General features: G+C 49.6%; 1 protein-coding gene and 1 pseudogene across 3 annotated transcripts in view; one reads left to right on the forward strand and one right to left on the reverse strand.

Moving 5' to 3' along the window:
- Positions 1-3,674, reverse strand: part of LPAR5 (lysophosphatidic acid receptor 5) — a 7,733-nt gene extending 4,059 nt beyond the window's left edge. Inside the window, exon 1 of one of the 3 annotated variants that reach the window (XM_052701709.1) lies at positions 3,345-3,674. The gene's annotated coding sequence lies outside the window, so the exon portion shown is untranslated. The remainder of the gene's footprint in view (positions 1-3,344) is intronic. The other 2 variants (XM_052701710.1, XM_052701707.1) reach the window with 2 other exon arrangements.
- Positions 3,675-7,386: 3,712 nt separating this feature from the next.
- On the forward strand, positions 7,387-8,778 carry LOC128089845 (protein Wnt-4-like; annotated as a pseudogene).
- The last annotated feature ends 69 nt before the right edge of the window (positions 8,779-8,847 follow it).

Consider the following 8,847-nt stretch of genomic DNA (forward strand, 5'->3'; position numbering starts at 1 on the left):
TTTACTAAGTGCTTATTTCATTTTACTACATTATAACCTTTCTTAGCAGCATTTTGCTCACAGTCCTTTGATGGATTTCCTCTCAAAGAATGTTTTAGACGTGGAAATCTCCCAGATTTTCCTGTCATGAACACCAGTGCAATAAATCTGTTTGGTTTTCTACTTGCCATCACCTTTTCCTTCTTTTGAGTGCTCTTTCTTTATGTATTAGCCTGTGTTAGCCTCCTTCTTTATGTATTAGCCTCTGAGACACAAGATAGCAGAGTTCTGAACTGGTAGAATGAGAAACAGATTTTTTTTACTTTAACATTTTTTTTTAAATTTAAGTGTTAGAGTCTTTCTTGTGGGTGGATGAAAGCACAGCAGCAAGTACCCATGAACTGAGCTTTACTAGAGACTAATGCTGATGTTATTAAAGATAAGGTGATAGTCTCAAATTTGATGTAATAGATACTGTAATCAGTGCCAAAGCCTTAACACAACTCTTTTCTCTGGAAAAGAAGGTGTGGGAGCAGAATGTGCCTCTCCAGAGGTCTAGAGATACTGTTTTGACTGCTCATCACTGAAGAGGAAATCTCCTGATATAGCAGGCTGGTGGTAGGGGGGCAGAAGCAATGGAACTGGTTCAATTGTTGCTTAATGTTTTACGACCCACCTTCACTGTGGATACCTCTAAAAGAGCCTCAAGTACTCATTTCTCTATGTAAAAGTTGTTGAGTAGTCTCAAGTCATCAGCTGTGCATGGAGGCAATGGTACCACAGCACAAACAAGAGGTAGAGGAAAAGGAACCAGAGATACTTTCACTCCGGTGCTCTGCTACAGAAGTCATCCATATGATGAGATGCTCAAAATCCTGAAGGAACTTCCTATTTGGCAGCTGACCTTAGGTAGCCTGTGAGATGAAGGAAGTATCCTCTTACCTCACAGTGCAAATTTGTACGGACCTGATGGCTGCCCTCAGTCTTTTACCCAGTAGAGACAGAAAAGAGTGATTCAAAGTTCAGACAGCTCCTCCTATCATGCTTACAGGCAGAAATTGAATTTGTTGCTCATGTTCTTGCTCTGGTAGGGGGCAGGGGAAATGCCATGGACATGCAAGCAAGCATGCACACACACTAAGAAACTTCTGCAAGGGAGGAGGAGCTGAAGAAACTAGAAGGAAGGAAAAACACTGGTGAGGGAGGAAGAGCTGCCTGTTGAGGTGTGAGATAGGAACAGTGCTTTGTGAAGGGGGAGGAGAACACGATGATGAAGAGTTGGTAAACAAGCTGGGAGCCTGTCATAACCCCCCCCCCCATATACACCTTCCTGTGACCACTCTACAGGGCACAGTAGAGTGGTCTCAGCAGAAGATGAGCCACAAATCAGCCCCAAGGCAAACACCTCTTGTTGAAGGCAGAAAAAAAGCTGCCAGTCTACAAATCTTTGAGTTTGTGACTTTTGAGTTTTCCTTGTGCAGGGCGGGAAACTCTAGCTATACTTCCTTACAGAGTCTGGAACAGGCAGGCATGGCCTGAGGTGAGGTTAGATGAGATGACCCTGCCTGGGCCAAGGTATTTTCTCTCCTCACAGTACCTTATCTGAGCCTTATCTGCCTAACACCACAAAGATAATGAAGGACCACAGCATTGTAGGACACAAGTTTATCATAGAATGGTTTGTTGTTGGAGGGGGTTTTAATCATCTAATTCAAGCTCCTTGCAGGGCAGGAACACCTTTCACTAGATCACATTGCTCAAAGGCCCTTCCAACTTGGCCTTGGACATTTTAAGTGATGGGATGTCTTTCTTATAACCCTCCCTTTATATTTGTTAAGACTGCAAGGAGGTTTTCCCAGACCTTCTCTTCTCCAAGCTGAACAAGCCCAACTTATCATGAAATCATTAATGTTGGAAAAGACCACTAAGATCACCTATTCCAACAGCCTACCTACCACCAGTATTGCCCACTAAACTATGTTGTTAGTACGATATCTACACGCTTGTTGAAAACCTCCAGGGACAGGCAACTCAACCACCTCTCTGGGAAGCCTGTTCCAAAGCCTGACAACTCTTTCAGAAAAGAAATGTCCTAATATCCAAGCTGAGCCTCCCCTGCCACAACTTGAGGCCATTCCCTCTAGTCCTATCCATCATTATATAGGAGAAGAGGCTGATCTCCACCTCACCCCAGTGTCCTTTCATGCAGTTGTAGAGAGCCTCCTCCAGTCACCTCTGAGCCTCCTCCAGTTCCTGAACAATCCAGTTCCTTCAGCTGCTCCCCATAAGACTTGTGCTCCAGACCCTTCATTGCTCTTCTCTGGACACTCCCCAGGGCCTCAATGTTTTTTCTTGTAGTGGGGGGCTCAAAACTGAACACACTCCTCAAGGTGCAGCCTCACCAGAGCTCAGTACAGGGGAACAATCACCTCCCTGCTTCTGCTGGCTGCGCTGTTTCTGATACCGGCGAGGATGCTGTTGGCCTTTTTGACCTCCTGGGCACACTGCTGGCTCATGTTCATGTTTGGACCTGGTCCAAAAGCTCTGTGTCTTTCTTTTCCTGAGGGTCCCAAGCTCAGTGCAGTACTTCATAGTCATGAAAGCAGAATAGAGTTACATGTGGAGCTGAGAGGTGAGATGAAAAAAGAGAGCTAGAAAAGCCTTGCCAGGCTTGCCACAGGGTCAATGTTTCTGCGAGTGATTTGTCATGCAATTCCTGGTGCACTCTGAAGCTGCCTGTGGATGCAGGCAGAGAACACAGCATCGAGTGGCAAAAGAGTAGAGTGGCACAGATGAGAACACAAATTGCACAAGCTGTTTTAGTAGGTAAATAACAAGGAATGTGCTAGACTTCAAAAAATAACCCACATAGAAATTAGAAATTGAAGTAGATTTTTTGTAAATGATTATGAATATTTACGAATTATTTGTACTTGCCCTGGGTGATATCTAAGCCTTAATTTTCACCTTTTTTCCCCTCTACATATGAAATTAGACTATAATGGTGATTAGAATCGTGGAGGCTAGGATTCAAGACTGGGCTCAAAGCTGTGTATGCAAACCATGAGATTGGGTCGTGCTGGCACTGCAGCTCCTCAGAAGTATATCACCCATCTCACTTCCTAAGGGTCTGTGGAAGAGGACTTCCAATGCAGGCAATATGGCAAGCAAACTCTGCAGTCTCCCCACACTCTTAGCATTACAGGATCCCAAGGAAACCTGTGTTTCAGTAAACAGAGGATTTGCCTCTAAATTCAACATGTGACTGCAGAGGTGTAAAGGGTTCCCTGATGTCCTATGGTCATCTGTGTCCATGCCCCCAGACCTGTGCCAGCCAGCTAGCAAACTGCCTCTGTCCCGCTTACCTCTCTCTAGGAGAAAACCCGAGGGTGTATGGGCTTGGTGTCTGATCGTTTCTGCCACAGCAAAGGTTTTTGGTTCATTTGGGCACCAGGACGGCAGCTTGAATCACAGTAGGAGCAGGCAGGCTCTTAGGGCACTTGCTTATCCAAATCATGACTGTCCCCACTGCACCACAGCTGGCTCTATGTCTGCAAGCTGCAGCTCATTTCTCCTCCTCTCTCACTTCCTGACACACTTCATTCTGGCCACAAAACATGAACTTTGAAGCATGATCCTATGATAGCAAACGCAATTGTGAAAGAACAACACCCAGGTGCACTCACAGCTGAGGAGGCTTGGTCAGAATGCCAGATATTTGTTCTTCTTTGCTACTATGCTAACGCAACAACCCCCACAGCTGACGGGGGAAAAGTAAAACATCCCCTTCTCTACAATATTGCCAGACAGAAGTTTGAAGTGAAATATGGGAAGTGAGAGCTTGTGCAGGGACACAAGCTGTGAGTGGCAGGGACCCAAAATAACTCAGCTCTGCAGGCGTGTCAGTGTCTGCAGAAGGCAAAGACTATGAGCGTCCCTGTCGTTAGAAGTTGCAGGAGGCACGGTGCGGTGCTAGCAGAGCATGAAGGCTGGAATAGCAGGACACCAGGGACTCAGTACTGCCCACCACAGCTGCTTCCTGGTGACCTGCTTTTGCTTTGCAGGTTCTAGCACAGTGGAAAAGAATGGAAGTCACTCCCCACCCACCATGTCCTTCCCCAGGACAGCTGCTGCCTGCTGTCCCAAGACAAGGAGCCATGCCCACAGGCTCCCAGAGGCTGTGGGCTGTCACAGCCTGTGTTTGACTTTCTCATACCCTGTGCCCCTTGTTCTGCCTCATGCAGGGAGCAGCGCAATGACAAATATATATCTTTCTGCTGCTTGTAAACCCTCAGAAGGTACAATGGCACTCAAAATGCTGATCTCACCTGTTTTAATGCCTCTCTCTTTCAAACAGACCCCTTTCTCACTTCCTCATTGCTGGGATTTTTGTTCTCATGGCTGTTTGCGTCTTTGCAGTTCTCCCCAAGGCTTGAAGATAACTGGGGGTGGGGGCTTCCCCTTTGCAAAAAGTCCCTGCCGCTGTCTGCAGGGGCCTTGTGCCCCTCACTGCTTGCTCACACACACCTCAGTCTGGCAGCCCAGGCGTTTACCATTTGAGTCAGAGGAAGCCTCGCACTGTGGGCCTGTGCTGCCCCACAGCATCCCTCACCCCACGGGGATCACTCACCTCAGTGGCTTTCACACAGCATGAACAACCTGCTTCTGGGCCCAACTGCCCCTCGAGGGCTTGGCTTACAGGGGAGAGAAGGTACCCCGTCATTCCCCACTGCTGCCCAGCTGACAGCAGGTAGGACCAGATTTCCGGGATGCGTGTCGGAGGCTACACCCTGGTGCTGCAGATCCCAACATGCCTGATACCCTGCTGCGCCGGCTCCAGAAAGCGGGAGCAGGGACCAAAGCAAAGCTGGAAGGACAAGCAGAGAAATGAAAAGCTCCATTGCAGCTGCTTGGTTTTGAGGGGATGGCTGAGCACAAACGCTCTTCAGACCTTGTTGTGTGAACAGATGTAGATGAGCACAGAAAAGGGGTTAACTCATGTCTAATGTTTTTACTGTTGGTCGGGATGAGGGGATTGAGTGTATCCTCAGTAAGTTTGCAGGTTTCACCAACCTGGGAGGATATACCAATCTGCCTGAGGGGAGGAAGGCCCTACAGAGGGATCTGGACGGGCTGGATCACTGGGCTGAGGCCAATTGTATGAGCTTTAACAAGACCAAGTGTCAGGTCCTGCACTTTGCTCACAACAACCCCAGGTAAGGCTTGGGGCAGAGTGGCTGGAAAGCTGCATGAAAGGAAAGGATCTGGGGATGTTAGTTGAACATGAGCCAGCAGTGTGCCTGGGCAGCCAAGAAGGCCAACGCTCTGAAAGAGTTATCAGGGGTTGGAACAGGCTGCCCAGGGAGTCAACCAGTCCTCGAGGTTTTCAAGAAAATAGACAGTGTTGCTTTGAGTGAATATGATTAATTCTTATGGTGGTGGTGGGTGGATGGTTGGAGTAGGTGATCTTAGTGGTCTTTCCAACCTTCATGATTCTATGTGGGCACGCAGGTGAGGTGGAAGAAGCATAAAAAGGCCAGGCTCACTTTCTGAATAAGAGAGAAAAAGCTGAAAACTGGGCCTGCGTGAGGATTTTTACATTCCTGAGCCATCAGCACAGATGGAACTGGCCTGATGAAGTAACAGCAGTCTTTGTTCCCAGAAGGTTCCGGCCCTATGATCGTACAACCCACACACCCTACTGGGAAGAGGAGCAGCCACCACACTCCTTGCTGGGAGGAGGGCAGAAAACCCTCCTTCCTGCTGTGAAGGTCTGATGGGAGACCTGTCAGAGAAAGAGTTAAGAAAGTTGGGAAGCGGTTGGGCTGAGTCTGTTTGCTGTAGCAATGAGGGCTGCAGGGTAGAGAAGAACGTCCAGCCTGCAGGAGGCAGGTGAGGGAGTGTCAACAAGGGCAGCTGTGGAGCTGAGGGAAGTGCCAGGTCTTCCTGATTCTGTGCCCAGGGACTGACAGAGCACGGAGATACACTGGCTACCAAAGGGCTGGGTGACAATGTGTTGATGAGCTGGTGCCTTTAGCACCAACTGCCTGATGCTGCCCAGGTTCTTTTGTATATAAATCTTTGCTCACTGCTGCTGGAGTGACTTGTCTACAGAGAAGGATGACCAGATCGTCTGTCTGTAGGACATCAGAGGCTGGGACTCAGGCACTGACACCACCCCTAGCCATGTGAGCTCCCTGGGAAGGATACTCACTCCAGAGCCCCAGTTCAGAGCTCTCCCATTGCTCTACCAGAAATGTAGTGGGCAGTACTGCATAAACACCCTCAATCCAGAAGCTTTCTGTGGGCCACTCAATCTCTGAGCACTACCCACAGTCATCACCTGGTGCAGGGGCTGTGCTGTGCAGGATGGGATTCGAGCTGCTTCTTGGTGGCTGAAGGTAGAGTTTGGCCAGGACTAGGATGGAGATAGTGTGACTGTGTGTGTGATGCTGATCCCAGTGCAGCATGTCCTTGCTGTGACCTAGTTGCAAGTACACTTTGCACTCCTACTATCTGTATTGAAAAGTCACCTAGGGAGGTGCTGTTTGCAAAGAAACAGGCAGATCTGTAAGAAAAGGGTGGGAGAAGAAACCTAAGCAATACAAATGAGAGGGAGCATCTCTGGGAGCATAGAGGGAGAGAAGCAGTGACACTGAAGAATTGCAGATAGGGGAGTAGGAATGTCCAGTCTGGCACAAAGGAGGGTGCACATCCCCCTCCCTGCCCATTTTTACTCTAAAGTAAGGCTATAGAGGACTAATCCACACCAAGCAGATGTCCCTACAGGGGGCCCTCTGGGACACTGGTGACTGCACAGCTTTGGCAGGGTGGGTGCAGGAGAAGGTCTGAGCATGCTGGCAGCAGGTAGAATCCATGGAGGCAGTGAGGCGAGGAACAGAGCTGGCTTTTGAGGAATGTCAGCATCAGTTTTGCTGGTGGAACTGTCCCACTCTGCTGGGGCTGCAGGTCTTTGGCAATATTGCTATCCAAGATTAGCAGGACCAGTGGATGTCAGTGGGGCTGTCATGGGATCCATTCAGTGAGCCAGTGTGTCCTCTTGGAGCACGTGGAGTGCCTTCTTCCACATGCTAGTGGAATTGCTGACACAGCAAACATTGAACAGCATGCATGTGCTACTACAAATACTAATTTTCTGGTTAAACTTCATCATTTGGCCAGGGCTGGCTTTTAAATCATGTCTGGACCACGCCAGATGTCAGCCCTGCAGACTGGCAGATCTTGCCCCACCAGCCCTGCCCCCAGCCCTGCCCAGCCCCCCAAGCTCCCCTTTCAGTTGCTTACTCCTCTTCCTCAATGGCACATGGGTCCCAGGAGCTGATGGTGCCACAGGCTGAGCCAAAAGCACCTGCATAGCAGTCTTTCTGACTCTAGGCCTTGAGGACCATGGCACTGGGTGAGCACCCTGATGGTTCTCCTAAGCACTCTCCATCTGAATGCATCCATCATACATGCAGTAACAACCTCTCTCTCCTGCTGCATCCCACCAGTGCCTTCCCCTTCTCCATAACTGAGTGTCAGAGCTCAGCAGGCCTGTGCCTTTTCTCACCTTGTTTCAGGCAAGTGGGAGGCTGCCTTCATTCATGCCATCTCCTCAGGGGGTTTTGTCTTTGCTGTGACTCATGCCTGCTGCTGTGGGGAGCTGCAGAAATGTGGTTGTGACCACAAGATCTGAGGTGATGAAGGAGTCCAGAGACAGAGATTGGGTGGCACAGGACAAGGTTCATGGGAGAGGATCACCAGGAGATGAGAGGCAACATTTTGTTTCACAATCAGTCCTCAGCCCTTCTGGCATTCCCCCCAGGGTTTCTCACTCTTTGTCTCATTGTTGGTTTCCCCCAGCAGGTTTCCAGTAATCAGGCTGCTCTGATAACCTCTCTTATGGGATTGCTTTTTCTCTGTGTGGACAGCTCTGAGAAGAGCCATGGGGTGTCCTCCAGCCAAGCTCTCATGAACCTTCACAATAATGAGGCATGGAGGAAGATAAAGGCAGAAACAAAAGCTGGGAAGCAAGCCCACTTTCTAGAGCTTCCTCTTGGCTGGGCAGAGCTTTGTCCAGTCCCTTATTCAGAGTAGAAATCTAGGGAATCCATGAACTCACAGAGCAGGTTTGTGTCCTGCTCCTTTCCCTTTCTCTCCCTTCTCTTTTTCCTACCCCTCCCCTCCCTCCCTCTCCCTTCTCCTCCCCTTTCCCCTTTTCCCATCCCTTTGACTAATCTTGCCCTGATGTTCCCATTCTGGCCTCATGAGAAGCCTGTTGGGGAAGTCACTGCTTAAAGCCCACAGGAACAGGTGCCCCACAGGTTGTCTCTGTTCCATCTGGCAGCTGTCTTCTGCTTCCCCATGCCCTTACACATGAAGATGGAGTGCAAGTGCCATGTCATGTCCTGTGAGGTGTGCAGATGCTGAAAGGTCATGCCCCCTTCTGCAAGTTGGACTACGTCCTGGATGAGAAGTTTTGAGAGAATAGTGGAGGTTCACTCCCAATGAGTGAGTTCCTGCAAGCTGTTGGTGTCCAAGAGCAATTGTTTCAAGTCTTACACAGGTCATGACCTGGTTTATCTGTTGGCCAGCCCAGACTTCTGTGATTGGAAGTCCTGGTGTGGGGCCTTTGGCACTTCTGGCCACCTGTGCAACAGGACATCTGCAGCCATGGATGATGGCGATCTCCTGTGCTGCTGCAGGGGCTTCCGTGCAGCCCAGGCTGAGGTGGTGGAGCAGTGCCAGCACCTGGTGGAGGTGCACAACTGCTACTGGTGGGGCAGTGGGGCTAGATGAAGACAACAGCCCAGAGAGGCCCACTGCATGGGGGGGGAAACAGGGAAAGGTATAGGGAAAGCCTGCTCC

Source organism: Tympanuchus pallidicinctus, unplaced genomic scaffold, assembly GCF_026119805.1.
Source record: "Tympanuchus pallidicinctus isolate F22 unplaced genomic scaffold, pur_lepc_1.0 scaffold40, whole genome shotgun sequence".
Taxonomy (NCBI): Eukaryota; Metazoa; Chordata; class Aves; order Galliformes; family Phasianidae; genus Tympanuchus; species Tympanuchus pallidicinctus.